This window comes from Ursus arctos, unplaced genomic scaffold (assembly GCF_023065955.2).
Source record: "Ursus arctos isolate Adak ecotype North America unplaced genomic scaffold, UrsArc2.0 scaffold_37, whole genome shotgun sequence".
Classification (NCBI taxonomy): Eukaryota; Metazoa; Chordata; class Mammalia; order Carnivora; family Ursidae; genus Ursus; species Ursus arctos.
In genome coordinates, this window is record NW_026623053.1 from 1,569,376 (window position 1) to 1,587,797 (window position 18,422).

Genomic DNA, 18,422 nt, shown 5'->3' on the forward strand with positions numbered 1-18,422 from the left:
GTATTGTTGTTGTTGTTTGTGAAGTAGATTTTACAGTAGTAGCAAGAGCACCCAGGCAACGATTCCTGAGTTGCTCTGTGATCATCTCCAAGAGGACCCTCGTTTTTTATAATTCTCTTTCCCACTTTATTTCTGATTAGCTTCCAGGAAGCTGAGGATGAGGTAGCTGAATTCCAGGAGGGAAGCAGAAAATGAGAGACAGAGTTGTGGGCACAATTAGTTTAGGCTGAATGAAGAAATAGAGACTTGCAGGCTGGTAAGGAGACTGAAGCTTGAAGTGGAAGCTTTGAAGGCAGTGGTGGCAGTGGGTGCCGATGCCTAATGTGCTAGGTTTATCAAAATGAGAAATATACTTTTTCAGGTGGAACTGAAGAGCGGTCATCAACAGCAACAACAACAACAGAATAAGCGTCAAGTAAATTTTTGAAATAAAATGTTTTCTTTCACGGAACCAAGGGAAAGTGGTTTAGAGTTTAGAAGTTCACTTAGAAACTTCATAGCTGTCAGTTTTCTAGCTATAATGTTCCTATAATTTTCAAAGGCTGATTGTTTTGACAGAGTGCTTCCTTCTACAGGACTTTATTTTTTTATTTTTTTTAATGTTTTTTTATTACATTATGTTAGTCACCATACAGTACATCCCTGGTTTCTGATGCGAGGTTCGATGATTCATTAGTTGAGTATAACACCCAGTGCACCATGCAATATGTGCCCTCCTTACTACCCATCACCAGTCTATCCCATTCCCCCACCCCCCCCCTCTGAAGCCCTCAGTTTGTTTCTCTGAGTCCATAGTCTCCCATGCTTCACTCCCCCTTCTGATTACCCCCCTTTCTTTATCCCTTTCTTCCCCTACCCATCTTCCTAGTTCTTAATGTTCCATAGATAAGAGAAATCATATGATAATTGTCTTTCTCTGCTTGACTTATTTCACTTAGTATTATCTCCTCCAGTGCCGTCCATGTTGCAGCAAATGTTGAGAACTCGTTCTTTCTGATAGCTGAGTAATATTCCATTGTATATATGGACCACAGCTTCTTAATCAAGTCATCTGTTGAAGGGCATCTTTGTTCCTTCCGCGATTTAGCTATTGTGGATAATGCTGCTATGAACATTCGAGTGCATATGGCCCTTCTCTTCACTACGTCTGTATCTTTGGGGTAAATATCCAGTAGTGCAATGGCTGGGTCATAGGGTAGCTCCATTTTTAATTTTTTAAGGGACCCCACACTGTTTTCCAGAGTGGCTGTACCAACTTGCATTCCCACCAACAATGTAGGAGGGATCCCCTTTCTCCACATCTTCTCCAGCAATTGCTGTTTCCTGCCTTGTTGATTTTTGCCATTCTAACTGGTGTAAGGTGGTATCTTAGTGTGGTTTCTATTTGAATTTCCCTGATGGCTAAGGATTTTGAACATTTTTTCATGTGTCTGTTAGCCATTTGTATGTCCTCATTAGAAAAGTGTCTGTTCATATCTTGTGCCCATTTTATGATTTGTTTATTTGTTTCTCTTGTATTGAGTTTGAGAAGTTCTTTGTAGATCTTGGATACCAGTCTTTTTTTTTTTTTTTAATGATTTTTTATTATATTATGTTAGTCACCATACAGTACATCCCCGGTTTCCGATATAAAGTTCGATGATTCATTAGTTGTGTATAACACCCACTGCACCATGCAATACGTGCCCTCCTTACTACCCATCACCGGTCTATCCCATTCCCCCACCCCCCTCCCCTCTGAGGTCCTCAAGTTTGTTTTTATAGTCCATAGTCTCTCATGTTTCATTCCCCCTTCTGATTACCCCCCCTTTCTTTATCCCTTTCTTCCCTTACCGATCATCCTATTTCTTATGTTCCATAGATGAGAGAAATCATATGATAATTGTCTTTCTCTGCTTGACTTATTTCATTTAGCATTATCTCCTCCAGTGCCGTCCATGTTGCAGCAAATGTTGAGAACTCGTTCTTTCTGATAGCTGAGTAATATTCTATTGTATATATGGACCACAGCTTCTTAATCCAGTCATCTGTTGAAGGGCATCTCGGCTCCTTCCACGATTTAGCTATTGTGGACAATGCTGCTATGAACATTAGGGTGCATATGGCCCTTCTCTTCACTATGTCTGTATCTTTGGGGTAAAGACCCGGTAGTGCAATGGCTGGGTCATAGGGTAGCTCAATTTTTTAATCATGACATTTGCTTACCATCATATTGTTTCACTCATTACTTAGTAACACTAAATATAATTTTAAATTTAATGTGTTACAGGTTGAATTGTGTCCTCTCCAAAAGATATGTTCTCGTCCTAACCCCTGATGTCTCAGAATATAGCCTTATTTGCAGATGGGGTCTTTACAGAGGCAATCAAGTTAAAATGAGATCGTTAGGGCTGTCCCTAATCCAGTACGATGATGTCCTTTTAAAAAGGGAAAATTCAGACCTAGAGACAAACATGCGTAGGAAAAAGAAAAAATTAAGACCTAGGGAGAAAACAACTGTCTATAAGCCAAAAAGAAAGGCCTGGATCAATTCTTTCCCTCATGACATTCAGAAGGAACCAAACTTGCCAACATCTTTATCTTGTCTTCTAGCCTCCAGAAATATGAGACAATTTCTGTTGGCTAACCCACTCAGTTTGCAGTAATCTGTTACAACAGCCTTAGGAAAGTAATACAAGTATATTCGTTCCAATTTTATATGAAAACTTTCCATTCTAAAATCCAGTATTTTATATTATCTTAATTTTTAATTCTTTAAAATATCAGTTCATAATGATTAGTGGTTTAGTACTGTATAAACATTGTTTAAACATATTTATAGACATGAAATTTTTCCTTGCCTTTCTTCCATGATATTTGCCTTTACCTGTTATAATTCTTCCTCTCTGCCCATTTATTTCCTAAATCTTTTACTGACTTCTTTACTAAACAATTCATGTGAGAATTCCTGTCTTGTCCATCTCCTCTTTCCCTTAGGCCATCTTGTATATATATCAACTACGTCCGTATAGCTGTGTAGGTATATAGTCAAGTTATTAGTAGGTCACCTAGGCAACCCCAAATACTGACTCATCTAATGGCGTGACAGAGCAGCAGGGCCAAAGATTTCATCGAAATGTGAATGTACCCCGAGTGACTCAGTACCAGAAGCATATGAAGAATGGAGGAGAAATAAATTTTGAAATGTACATAACTGAAAATTCTTCTAATGTTCAATGAATAACATGCAATTAGAGAATTTGGTTCTCAAGTAATAGAAGTTCTTTCTTTTTGGGTATATGCAAAGATAAGCACACTATTTTTTAGTGGCAATTACACAAAATAGAATTTATCAGAATTCCTGTGTTTGTAGGGTACAAACCTGTGAAGTCAGTGAGTATGAAAGTAACAACTTGTGTGAAGGAAACTTGAGATTTTTCCCAAATTTGAAAACAATCCTTAAAGTTATATGATATTGCATTAACAAGTTATAATGCTAAAAATATTTTTTTAAACAACCAATGTTTTAAAAAATCAACCATGCTAGTGGAAAAGTAGAATTTTCTTTTTATTATGTGTATAGAAAATTATACTGAGGCACCAAGGTGGCTTAGTTGGTTAAGTGTCTGATTTTTGATCTCAGCTCAGATCTTGATCTCAGGGTCATGAGTTCAAGGCTCGTGTTGTGCTCTAGCTGGGCTGGAGTCTAGAAGGGAGGGAGGGAGGGAAGGAGGGAAGGAGGAAGGAAAGAAGGAAGGAAAGGGAAGGGGAAGGGGCAAGGGAAAGGGAAAGGAAGGAAAAAGGGAAGGGAAGGAGGGAGGGAGGAGGGAAGGAAGGAAGGATGGAAGGAAGGAAGGAAGGAAGGAAGGAAGGAAGGAAGGAAGGAAGGAAGAAAGAAAATTATATCACCAAAGCACTGGAATTTGAAGAGGAGGTCAAAGAGTACCCAGCCAAAAATATCAGAAAAGAAGTGTTACAGAAGTACGTCAGAAATAAATAGCATAAAAATACGTTATTTCTCTGGACTTTGTGATGTTTAAGGTATTAGTTTTTTAAAATTTGTAATTTATTATTTCTTTTCTCATTCTAAGTAAATATCCCTGTCTGTATGTAATTTTGCATTTATGTTTTTTTATTTTGCGAACTATATAATATCATCCTTTAAAAACCAAACTAAATGTATCCCAACTTAACTTTTCAAGCCAGATTTCAAATATGCCTTTTTCAACATCACCTGACATGAGGAGGGTAGAGTAGAAAAGGTCAGAGTTAAAAAAAGATAGTAGTTTTACCATGGTTAAAATATCTTATTTTGTGAATTTCACACACACACAAAATCTGATTGTGTGAACCCATTGCTAGCAGCTCTCCCAGAGCTGTAGAAGGGGCTTGGACAATTGAAACTCCCCAGTAAATCTTCTTGTGCCCCCCACTGAGTATCAGCCCATCCTTTCTCCATAATTCCACGGCCATAGGTTCAGTCATTCATTGAATAAATTTCGGCAGGGCATTTAGTACATATGAGGCTCTGTTCTAGATGTGGGTGTACAAACAGCGAATAACAATCCATGTTCCCACAGAGCTTTTTTGTCAGGGGGGGAGAGGGGAACAACCAATTAGCAAGTAAATACATAAATAACCAAGACTATTTTAGATAGTCATATAAGCAATGCAGGAAATAAAATAGGAATTGATAAAGATGACTGGGGTAATGAGCAACCTGAGATAGAACTAGAAGGTGATTCTAAGAAGAAAATATTCTGAGACATAATAATAAACATAAACCATTTCTATAAATATTTTAGGAGAAATAATTTTAGAGAGAGAGGGTGAGCACACATGTGAGTGGGGAGGAGGGGCCAAGGCAGAGGGAGAGAAAGAATCTCAAGCTGACTCTCTGCTCAGCTGGGAGCCCTATGTGGGACTGGATCCCAGGATCCTGAGATCATGACCGGAGCTGAAATCTAGAGTCAGACACTCAACAGACTGAGCCACCCAGGCACCTTAGAAATTATTATTTTTTTAATAATTTGTTATTTATTTGAGAGAGAGAGAGCAAGCACGAGCAGCAGGGTGGAGAAACAGGGAAAAGAAGAAGCATGCTCCCCGCTGAGCAGGAAGCCTGACGTGGGGCTTGATCCCAGGACCTCAAATTCATGACCTGAGCTGAAGGCAGATACTTAACCGACTGAGCCACCCAGGTGCCCCTCAGAAATTATTTTAAGTAGAGTAAATAATAAATGCAAAAGCTCTGGGCAGAAAACTGTTGCATGTTCAAGGAATCTAAAGATGGTAGTGTTGGCTAGAGCAGGAAAGCAGAGAAAGGTAGGAAATGAGGAAGGGGTGAGAGCATGATGTTAGACTTTCAAGGCAGGACTGTTGGACTAATTGCAAAAGGCTGTTCCTTCCTGAATGTTCCAAAGGCACTTCAGATTTAACATATTTAAAACCAAATTCGCCATCTTTCTTCCACCAGCATGTTCCTGCTTCTACGTTGCCCATCTCATTTAATGACATCATCTCCCCTCAGTTGCCCGACCTAAAAGAATCTCCTACTCTGCCCTGTAATTCTTCCCTGATTCCAAATCTAGTTTATTAACAAATCTTATTTGCTGATTCTTCCTCACAAATCTCTCTCGTCCTGCGCCCCTTTCCAGGTCACTGCTCCTGTTCCAGTTTACCCCTTCACCATCTCCCCTGCAGTTTCACCTCACTTCCCTCTTAGAGACCCACTGCTTTTCCTTTTATTTCCTTGAGTTAGTCTTTACACAGCAGCCCTCATGAGCTTTGCAAACAATGATCGGTCATGTCTCTCTGTTGTTAAAACGCCTCCAAATGGTCCATCACCGCACAAATAAGAATGTCTACACCATTAGACATGGAATCCAAGATCCTTTAGGTCTGACTATTGCCTATGACTCCAGTCTCCATCACACAGATTAATTCTCCAACAAAACCAAACTACTTTTAATTTCCTTTATGTTCCCACCGCTTCAAACCTTTATTCTTTGCACATGTTGTTTTTGACATTTGGAACGACTATTCCCATTATGTCCCCTGCTGTGTCCCTGCAAAATTCACCCTGAAAAGCCTAGGTTTAGTGTCCATATTTTTTGGTAACACTTCTCTTGAAGCTTTCTCTCCCCACCACACACCACCACCAGGACTTGACCTCTCATTGCCTCTGTTTGTGCTGCTTTTTGCACATAGAATCATTTTAGAAGTCTGGTTTCCCCCTGTTGATACCCATTAGAATGATTTGATGCCTGTACTTCAAGCAATGTGATGAGGAGCCTACAGAGCTTGTCCCTGAACAGTACAGCTATTGATCACAAAAATAAAACGTTAGACCTACAGGGAATTTTTATCATTAAGGTGATCCCTTCATCATACAAATGAAGGAACCAATAACCAGAAAGGTTAAGCAGCCAACAGCACCCTAACTAGTTTTTTATGGAGCCCATAGTAACTTCGTATCTCCTGCCCCCAGAGCTTTAGCCTCGGGCTTTGTGTGCCATTGGGGATTTCTCCCCTCCTCTCCCTTATTTACGTTCACGGATGTTATCTTCAATGGAAAGCTGATCGGTAGCTATGGATGCATTTACTTTATATTAAGCACTCTACCAACATTCCTGAAGGGATGAAATAAAAGGCTTGAGTTTGTAATGATCTAATTGATACTGTCAATGGAGTGAGACTATGCTTAGGAAGCCTATTGCTTCATTCCTTAATTCTTCTGTCAAACATTCCCTAATCACCTTTAATATGCAAAATGCCACACTTTGTGTTGAGAATGAAAAGGCAAACAGAAAATGTGCTCTTTGCACACCAGAAAGTCACAGAGAAATAAAACACATGATCATAATACTAAAGCAAAGTTAGAAAAGCCATACTGAAAGTGTGACTAAATCAAGAAGTGCATGATTCTGGAAATCTCTTAGGAAAGAGTCACCAAGTTTTTTAGAGAAGATTATATTTGAGCTATACATTCCTTCATTTATTCATTCATTATTATTCATTTATTTATTATTAATGAGCACTTAGCTTGTTAATAACAAATTTTTTTAGAAGACAAAACTAAAGGATGAATCATGAAATAACTGCTCAATCAGTGTTATTTTTAGGGGCAGCTTGACTTAATCTCATTGACAGTGCTGCTTTATTCATCACACCATGAAACTAGATTCAAGGAATCTTCAAGGAAAGCATCTGAATGCAGGCCCTGGCACTTCTGCAGAGCAAGTTTCTTCATTCCGAATCTGTGGAATAGACCAAAAACCCGAAGCATCTGGCAGGATATGTGGCAGCTGGAAAATCCCCTAACCACATATTTTAAAGCCCATAAGATGCTTGTGGTTTAACACGTATATGTCGTTATTCTAACATTCACTAAAATAAAATGCAATTACACATTACTGAATACTATTGACTTTCTCTTAGGATAATTTCAGCTGTTAATTCCCTCAAATAATATCTTAGAACTCACTTGTGTGCTAAATGGAAACCCAGAGAATAATTTACATTTTTCTTTTTAGTGAAGATATAAATGAATTAAAACTTTAGAAAAAATAACCCAAGGCCCTCAAGAACTGATTATCCCCCTTTCTTTAACCTGAATTCTCCTTTTATTAAGAAAGATTCACTATTCAGGGAACATTTTACCTTCATTCATAAAATGGAGTCTTTCGTTTCTGGGGACTCATGACAAATGAACAAATGAAGGGACAGATGAAGACTCATTAAGGGACTTGTTTGAATTTAAATGGGGGAAAAGATTTCAAATAGGTAAATTAAATATGCAGATATATGTGCATATATGTATCTGCATATACATATACTTGCCTGTGGTTTTCTTCAGTAAGTTAATTTATAGCTTTTTTTTTTTTTTACTTTAAGGAATAGGAAATGGGTGTGTATATGAATGGGTTTTAATCTTTGCAGCGTTCCACGATGTCTCCATTGCTTTTCACTTAAGAAAACATATCCAGCCTTTGCCCACCTAAATCAGGATATTTCCATTAGAAGAAGAAGGAGGAGGGGAAGAAGGAGGAGGAGGAAGAGGGGGAGGAGAACCACCTCACCAGGTCCAGTGTGATGCCTTGTTTTACATTAGGTGTTAAAGAAATCTGTACAAATGTGTGCAGCTGTTTCCCTTCAGTCAATGATAGTATTTATTCGGAGACCTCCTGCAATTTCATGGCCGATGACTCCTGTTGCCATAAACCATTCAGAGGGAAAGGAAAACCCAGTGAGTAATCACTGTGCGCTGAAAATGTCATTGTAAAAGTAAGGTGGCAGAGACAAGGCCTCTAGAGTTGAACTCTGAAGACCCAAACCAACTCTAATCAATCTGTTAGATTTTGTTACTCAAACTTGGTAGCATTTTTATGCTGCTTGAGCCATTTAATATTATTTTAAACAATGCCTTTACTTTAACATGAAATACTAATTAACCATTGTTAATTCCATAAGATAATTTTTTTATCCCCTTTCCCTTCCATTGGCTATATAACAGTGATTATAGTTCTGTAAAATGCCTTGTTTTCTTCATTTTTATTAGAAAAACTAAATTAATAAACTTGAAACCTTTCATTAAAAGAAGTTCTTCAAAATTTAGTATCTTAATGTTCAAAATAAGTAACTAAAGGGTAGCATAAGAAAATTTTTAAAAAAGGGATAATCCTAGATATATAATGTGTGTGCATATATACACAAAAAATGATAGATAGATAGATGATAGATAGTCATAACATTATTAAAGCAACATTTTCTAGCCTGGGATATATTTTCAAAAGAAAATAGAAGCATACGCACCTAATTTTATTTACATGGTAGTTTTTCACTTTTTTATATTAGGCGAAAAGGTAATATGTTTTTTTGTAGAGTTTTTTCAAAAGAAATAGTTAAGGGGCACCTGGGTGGCTCAGTTGGTTAAGCATCTGCTTTAAGCTCAGGTCATGATCCTGGAGTCCCAGGATCGAGCCCTGCATCAGTCTCTCTGCTCATCAGGGAGTCTGCTTCACCCTCTCCCACTCCTGCTGCTCATGTTCTCTCTTTCTCTCTCTCTCACTCTCTCTCAAATAAATAAAATCTTTTAAAAAAATAAAAATAAAGTAAAAAAAAAAGTTAAAACCCATGTTAAGAAATCCCCTTTTAATATGAAAGTGACTTTTTATTTTATTCTATTTTAGTTCAATATAGTTAACATACAGTGTTATATTAGTTTCAGGTGTACAATATAGTGATTCAGCAATTCCATACATTACTCAGTGCTCATTGTCATAAATGTACTCTTAATCATTGTCACCTATTTCACCCATCCCCCCACCCAACTCCCTTCTGATAACCATCAGTTTGTTCCCTGTAGTTAAGAGTCTGTTTTTGGTTAGTTACTTTTTTCCTTTGTCTTGTTTCTTAAATTCCACATATGAGTGAAATCATATGGTATTTGTCTTTCTCTGACTTATTGCACTGAGCATTATACTCTCTAGATCCATTCATGTTGCAAATGGCAAGATTTCATTCTTTTCTATGGCTGAGTAATATTCCATTGTATATATATATCCCACTTCTTTATCTATTCATCTAGTGTTGGACACTTGACGATATTTGGCTATTGTAAATAATGCTGCAATAAACATAGGAGTACATATATCTAGCCGAATTGGTGTTTTTGTATTACTACATCATATGGTAGTTCTATTTTTAATTTTTTGAGTAACCTCCCATGTCTTCTGCCCATTTTTAATTGGATTATTTGTTTTTTTGGTGTTGAGTTGTATCAGTTCTTTATATATCTTGGATACTAGCCCTTTGTTGATTATGTCATTTGTAAATATCTTCTCCCAGTCATTAGGTTGTCTTTTAGTTTTGTTGGTCATTTCCTTTGCTTTTCATTTTGATGTAGTTCCAATAGTTTATTTTTGCTTTTATTTCCCTTGCGTTAGGAGAAATATCTAGAAAATGTTTGTATGGCCAGTGTTAGAGAAATCACTGCTTGTGCTTTCTTCTAGAATTTTTATGTTTCAGGTTTCACATTTAGGTCTTTAACCCATTTTGAGTTTATTTTTGTGTACCAAGTAAAAAAGTGGTCCAGTTTCATTCTTTTGCATAGAGATTTCCCAACATTATTTGTTGAAGAGACTCTCTTTTACCCTTTGCATATTCTTGCCTCCTTTGTCAAAGATTAATTGACCATATAATTACAGGTTTATTTCTGGGCTCTGTATTCTGTTCCATTGATCTATGTGTTTATTTTTATGCTCATACTGTTTTGACTACTACAATTTCGTAGTATAACTTGAAATCTGGGATTGTGATACTTCCTCTTTGTTTTTTCATGATTGCTTTGGCTATTCAGGGTCTTTTGTGGTTCCATACAAATTTTAGGTTGGTTTGTTCTACTTCTGTAAAAAATGCTGTTGGTATTTTGATAGGGTTTGCACTTAATGTGTAGATTTCTTTGGGTAGTATGGACATTTAAACAATATTTGTCCTTCCAATTCATGAGCATGGAATATCTTTCCGTTTGTGTTGTCTTTGATATCTTTTATCAATGTTTTCTAGTTTTCAGAGTATAGACTTTCATCACTTTGGTTAAGTTTATTCCTAGATATATTTTTTAAAGATTTACTTATTTATTTGCCAGAGAGAGCGCACAAACAAGGGGGAGGAGCAGAGGTAGAGGGAGAAGCAGGCTCCTCACTGAGCAAGAAGCCCGATATGGGCCTCCATCTCAGGACCCTGGGATCATGACCTGAGCCAAAGACAGACGCTTAACTGACTGAGTCACCCAGGGGTCCCTAGTCCTAGATATTTTATTATTTTTGGTGCAGTTGTAAATGGGATTATTTTCTCAATCTCTCTTTCTGCTGCTTTATTGTGTATAGAAATGTAATGGATTTTTGTATATTGATTTTTATATCCTGTGATCTTACTGAATTCCTTTATTAGTCCAATAGATTTTTGGTAGTCTTTTGGGTTTTCTGTATGTGGTATCATAAGACATTCCTTTCTTCTGAGAGGAACTGAAATAATCATCATACTTGTGTTTTCTATAGCTAAATCATTCCTTAGTTCTATATTCTCTCACAAAAAGCATTGGGTCATTTTCCTTAGAGAAGATAGGTTTTTTGTTTTGTCTTAGTTTCATTATTAAGCAATTGAGAGAATCACTTGTATTCTCTGTATCTCAGTCATCAGATGGATCTTCTCAGAAGAGGATTATTCCCCAAAGGTGGTGCATGGTTACAGAGATGTTAAGGAGTGAAGGGACCATACCTTCTATTTTTTGTAACTCCCAGACTTTCCAGTTCAGATTCCTGTATCTAAAGAGAGTGCAATTTCAAAGCATCCCAATGATATTGTGCTAACTAGCTTTTTGTGCTGTTTTAACTTCAATTAGTGCTTATTAGGTCTGTAGGAAGCTCTATTTTTAAAAACGATCTTTTGCCATTCCAGTATGAACTTCCCCAGATGGAGTTCTTCATCCCCTCTCAAAAATAATCATACCTACTTCTCTATTGTTGTTGATAGTTCCGTTTGTCTCTCCTTCTCTGCAACATCATTTCATTTATTTATCGATAACCTAATATTTCAGGTCCAGTTTGCAGTTTTGAAAACACAAAGATGAATGGGCCATATTCTCTGACTTTAAAGAATTCATGGAATAGTCAGAACAAAACACATAGTCAAAATCCAATACTGTAAGGATGATGGCATGTGTAGATCAAGGGGTATGACGGGAACAAGGATGCAGAATACAAACTAAGATTTGAATAATCAGGAATTGCTAAGTAAAATCACCACTTGTGTTTTAAAGAATGAAGAGTAATTATTCAAGTAAGGCAGAAGGAGAAGATAGGGCATTCTAAACTGAGGATAAAGCTTTTCTTTCTCTTTTTTTTATTGAACATGAAGTACAGAGCTTGTATCGAGTATAAAAAATTGCACATATAACTAGTGTATCAAATCCATCCTCCTTGGAATGAAAGTATACATGACCCTGATCCTCCTCTTATTATTCTTTATATTCATTTGATGAGGCTAATCATTTCTCTTTTCTCCAGCTGAAACTCAGATGGAGTTTCCCTCATGATTTTTCCAGTCAGTTCCTTCAATTATTAAAATGCCCAGTCCCATAAAATAGTCAAGATTCCTAGTTGATTTAAAGTTAAAATTTCCCTTTCCCATCTTTTTCTTCCAGTTGAAGAAGGGGATGTGGAAGTATCTTCTCTTTTGCACATAATATAGGAAGATTGGAGTTAATTCAAAGGATATGTAGAGTCATTGAAAATACCTGATCATAACCGTAGTATAGTTATATTTCAGTTTGTAACTATGCTTTGTTTAGAGAATGGATTTAAAGAAATAAGACCAGACGCAGAAGAGAACAAAGGAGATTTCCCCCCAATTACCCATGATAGATCTAGTAGTGATGCAGAAGAAAGAAAAGGGAAACTAAGAAAGTAAAATCTGTGTGCACTGGGTGATTGTTTAGATGTGAGTGGAGAAGAAAAATGTGAGATCAAAGGTAAATCTCAGTTTCCATATTGGATGGGATGGGTGGAATCTGCTGTTTCTGTGGACGTATACAGAAGGTGGAGTTTTAGACAAGATGTTAAGCTCAGTTTTAAATGTGTTGACTTCAAGGTGCATATGAGACAAAGTGAAGATGGCCATTGGACCCTTGTGTCTATTACAGAAGTCTCAAGTAGAGAATGATTATGGTTGAAAACTTTACTAGAGATAGTTATAAATGTAGATATAAGTACATGGAGTATACATATACATAAGATCTATGTATCTATACTTTTTTCTAGAATTTCCATTTGGTTCTTCAATGAACATTTCAGTTTATCTGCTAAGATTTATGTGTTTAATCATTATGTGTGTATTTTAATTTACATACTGAGCCTAGTTATTATAAATGCTTTTAAAATCTTGTCTGCTAATTACATATGCATCATCTCAGAAACCCCAGTGATTGCTTGTTATTGCTGAAATAGTTTGAGAAATTACTCATATGATAGAATTTATCATTTAAAGTCTATAATTTAGTGGTTTTTAGTATATTTATAGAGTTGTTCATTGATTGCCTTTTATTCTGAGTATTAGTTACATTTTAAGGTTTCTTTGTATAGCTAATAATATGGGATTATATCCAACATTGTGAATGATACCTTACAGAGACACTGGATTCTGATATATTCTATATCTGTATGTATAGACACACACACACACACACACACACACACACACACACACACATATGGCTAAAGTGTTAAATCCACAGAATGGGAAAAACAAGTAGTCAAGGGAAGAAGACACACCTGGCTAATGCCAATGTGTATAATGAGTGGTCTACACAAAGAAGACAGAAAAGAAAATGAGAATAAGTAGAGGTTATGTTATCACAGAAACAAGACGTATTATTTCTAACTTAGAAGTTTTGATTTATTAAAAATCTTAACTTCTCAATTCTGTCAAGATTACTTATTTCCATTTCATTACAAATATCATATGTTTGCTAAAACTTATTGTAAGTGCATTCATCCTTCCAGAAATTAAAAGAAAATGCAATATAAATAAATTAAAAACAAAAAACAAAAAACTTCCTTTAAAAAAAATGTCCATGACTGCCTGATAAATCTGGATTACTCCTTTTTTTTTGTTGGGGGGGGGCAGTGAAGGGAGTGTTGGTAACTATGTTGTGATCAACATCTTTTCATTCTCTGCTCCCTGCTTAGCCATTTGGGATGCAGGGTTTCTGCCAGAGTTATAATGCAGGTGTTCTCTAGCACATTATCATTCCATGATTATGTATACAGACCTTGGATTTACCTCTGTTTCTGGAACTCTCTGTCATTAGGAATATAAGTTTATCACTTTGACCTTTATCTGTGATGGAGTTTTGTTGAAATCCCCACCATAAATCATACTGGTGTTAACTATTTGTTTTAAAGTCTTTAGGGCCATTATTTTATAAACGGAAATTGAAAGCATCTTTATCTCAGTTAAATGAGGTACACATTTTTGTATATGAGAAGAGATATTTAAAGTCACCTAACAGAAATCTTTGAGTAAGATTGGGATAAGTCAACTACTTTCCTGGTTGAGTAAGTATTGTCAGCTTTATTGTTACTACTAAGAATTTTATCAGCTTAGAACTTGAGTTTTGATTTTAACCATGTTTTCAGAAGAAATTTATATCTTTTCTCCTATAATTTTTTGAATGAATTATTGTAAAATGAAGTATTTACTGAGTGAGCTATAATAATGGCATCTACTATTTATATAGCACTTACTATAATTTTGTTCAAGTATGTAAGGAATAAAATACCAAATTTAACAATAAATACAGAAATATTGAAGTCATTTGTATCCATATCAGGTATAGAAGATCTGGGATGGATGGATGGATAGATAGATGATAGATAGGCAGATAGGCATAAATGAAACAATGAGAGAACCAGTCTATTTCTCAAACTGGTAAGTAGTATTTCCAGACCACAGTGTTATAACTGACTGAAAACTGGTACTAAGGAGAAGACTAAGACCTTATTATTGTCCTCAAGGATATTTTTTCCAACTGTATTGAGATATAATTGACATATAACATTGTATAAGGTTAAGATGTACAAGGTGATTGTTTGAACACATATTTTGTGAAATGACTACTATACTAAAGTTAGTTAACACCTCCATTATGTCACATAATTACCATTTTGTTTTTTTTGGTGAGAACACTTAAGATCTACTCTCTTAGCAACTTTGAAGTGTATAACACAGTGTTGCTAACTGTAATCATCATTAGATGCCCAGAATTTATTAATCTTATAACTAGAAGTCTGTACTCCTTGACCAACTCTTCCCATTTCCCATCCTGTGGCAACCACCATTCTATTCTCTGATTCTGAATTTGGCTTTTTCAGATTACACATGTGAGTATTTGTTTTTCCCTGTCTGATTTATTTTACTTAGCATAATGTCCTCAAAGTCCATATAGGTTGTCATCCATGGCAAGATTTCTTTCCTTTTTATGTTTGCATAATATTCCACATTGATCAATTTATATGGAATATATATATATTCCATATAAATGTATATATATATTCCATATATATGGAATATTTGCTATTTTTCTATCCATTCATCTATTTATATGGAATATATATATGGAATATATAAATATATATATGTATATTTGCTATTTTTCTATCCATTCATCTCTCATTGCTTAGGCTGTTTCTTTTTTTTTTTTTTTTTTAAAGATTTTATTTATTTATTTGACAGAGATAGAGACAGCCAGCGAGAGAGGGAACACAAGCAGGGGGAGTGGGAGAGGAAGAAGCAGGCTCATAGCAGAGGAGCCTGATGTGGGGCTCGATCCCATAATGCCGGGATCACGCCCTGAGCCGAAGGCAGACGCTTAACCGCTGTGCCACCCAGGCGCCCCGCTTAGGCTGTTTCTATATCTTGGTTATTGTAAATAAGGATGCTATGAACACAGGGTGCAAATATCTCTTTAAGATAGAGATTTCATTTCCTTTGGCTGCATGCCAGAAGTGGAATTGCTGGATCATATGGTAGTTCTATTTCTAGTTTTTTGAGAAAACTCTAAACTGTTTCCCATAGTGTTTGAACCAATTTACATTCCTGCCAACAGTGTATGGGGGGCTTCCCTTTCCTCCACATCCTCACCAACACTTGTTACCTCTTTTCTTTTTGATGACAGCCATTCTAACAGATGTGAAGTAATATCTCATTGTGGTTTTGATTTGCATTTCCCTGATGGTTAGTGATTTTTTTCCACGGAACTCTTGGCCATTTCCTCAATTATATGTTAACCCAATAGAAAGACAAAGCTAATGTATGAAACGAAAGACAATTTCTGTTAAACTCTGTGGAAACAACTATAAGAACAACAGAAGACTAGACTTCATTTTTACTGAAAATCTAATTGCTGAGAGCTTTCACATGCATTCTCTTATTTAATCTTCACAAGAATGCTCTGTGGCGACATTATTAAGGCCATTTTGTAGGTGAGAAACTAAGAAACCTGTGCTAATTCACAAACATGACTCAAATGCAGATTTATCTCATTCAAAATCCTGTGATCTTTCCATTATTCCACGGAAGTAGTGGTGAAGGACTCAGACTATAGTTTCTTTGCTCTGTTTTTCACGTGAAAGTAGATTCTGCATGCTAAACTCTGTTTTGTATCAGTGAAGCTCCTTTAGGTGGCATTATTTTACATTTGTAAAGGTTAAAGTAATCCGGTTTTTCTGGGGGGGGGGGAGGAAACTTTTCTCTTTCCAAGGATGGGTGATAACACTCTCAATTTAACCCAAAAGTAGTAGACCAGGAAGGTTTTACATAACACAACTTCCCAGCTTTGCCAACCATGGATATCTTTAGGAAAGTTAAGTCAAGATTTAGATCTCAAATATATAATCCCACTATGAAGTTTCAGACTTCTAATATGAGGTTTCAGAATTTCTAATACATGTTCAAGCAAATGCAGATATCTCTATTTTTTCCTTGCAGAAAACAAAATTGTGATCGTCATAAAAACAGACTGCATTATGCACTTTTTATACCACTCATAGAATCTAATATGATGCTAAGAGAGTAAAAGTTATGGTAGTTGCTAAATAAGTCTGGAGGCAAGAGCCTCACTACTGTCTAACCAAATAAGTATTTTACATTAAGGAACTTCAAGCCAGGCAGGAACTGTAGACAATCATGAAATGCTATTGGTGAGAAACGTAGGCCTGTCTCATATGTCTAAACTTGGAGTTATCTTTCTCACCCAAATATATGTAGTTATTTTCCATATTTTTTCTTTTCAAACTGTTGTTACCATCAAAATATACTGAATATATACAGAGCTTGGTAGCCTCGCCAGAAGTGCTGCAAACGATGAAGAGTTCAAAGTTTCAAGAGGTGGTTTATACCATTGAAAGGTGTTAATAATTTTTAGAGCAAACTAGGCCTGAAGACATCTCAGATCACACTACGTGGTAACTTCAGTATCCCCTAAAAATAGTGACAGAGCCAATCTCAGTGGACATTCAAGATTTGCCTCATTTGTAAATACTATCTGGACTATGTGTTTAGAGTGAATAAGAGATTGATGTTTACAGACTTCTGTTAGATGCCTCTCCAACTAGATTATACTGCTTATCATCACCCTTAAGATGTTTTTAAGTCAACTTTTAGAGAAAAACTGATCCATTTGTTCAACACATATATATTTTTTAAATTTTTATTGAAATTCCAGTTAACATATGGTGTAATATTAGTTTCAGGTGTACAATTTAGTGAGACAACACTTACATACAACACCTGGTGCTTATCCCCAGTGCATGTCTTAATCCCCATCACCTGGGTAACCCATTCCTGCACCCTCAACACATATTTTTGAGCACTATGAAATAAACCTTAATCTCAGTGCAAGAGATACCACAGAGAACAAGATACACAAAGTTCACACTCTCATAGGGTTTATGTTCTCATGTAATACCCACGTCTGCATCGCGTCTTCCCTGAAAGTCGGTATTTATTTTTATTGACTGATATTATAAATATCTTTAAAAAAATATATCAAGTGAATTATAATGAAAGAAAATTAACTTTTGTCACCTCATTGGTATATGATATTGATCAATGAATAAGTGAATTAATTATTTTCATCAAATATGACTGTTACTAACATAGTTCTGCTTTCATTTTAGGTTTGGAGTACGAGTCAAAATTTACATCCATGCTGGATTTTACTAAAACTATAACCTCATTTGTGGCAATTAGTTTCATGTAACATCCAGTTTCTACTAAAGGACATTCTGGAAGGTATTCTGACAAGGAGTGGGGCATTACTTGTTTTCATCTGACCGCTAATAATCAAATTCCAGCCAGTCTGCAAACTTTGGTCAAAAGTAAGTGTCACTTAATTGTCTAATAAATTATTTTCTGTGGTGTTTCTTCCCCTCATAGTTGTTTTTTTTCCCCCCACTATGAACTTTTCCCGCTTTTCAGTTTTTCCTTATCTTAGTAGTCAAGTTAGTGTTATAGGAAGGGTGTATTTCTTAACTGCAACCCAAAAGACTAAAAATAAGACTGACAGTGGAATTCTTAATAGAAATTTTTTTAAAAAATGGCAATTATCATTTTAAACAAAATAATTTAAAATATATAATTCTATGCCCACTGAAAATATCCTTCAAAGTAAAGGTGAAATAAAGACATGTCCACAAAATTATAGTGAAGAGAATTCACTAGTAGTAGATAGATACTAAAAGGAAGTCTTCAAGAAGAAGGAAAATACTCCTAGAAATAAATACAGAAAAGAGTAAAAGTGCTAAAAAAACTAAAGAATGGAAAAACATGTTATTTCAGCAGTATCCAAAAGAAGTCTTATGTAGTTATGCCAATGTCAAATA

At 35.8% G+C, this 18,422-nt stretch overlaps 1 protein-coding gene across 1 annotated transcript in view; it reads left to right on the forward strand.

Annotated features, from left to right (window-relative positions):
- Nucleotides 1-17,912: 17,912 nt before the first annotated feature.
- LOC125282187 (uncharacterized) overlaps nucleotides 17,913-18,422 on the forward strand; it is a 140,466-nt gene continuing 139,956 nt past the window's right edge. The window contains exon 1 of the mRNA XM_057306420.1: nucleotides 17,913-17,918. The gene's annotated coding sequence lies outside the window, so the exon portion shown is untranslated. The remainder of the gene's footprint in view (nucleotides 17,919-18,422) is intronic.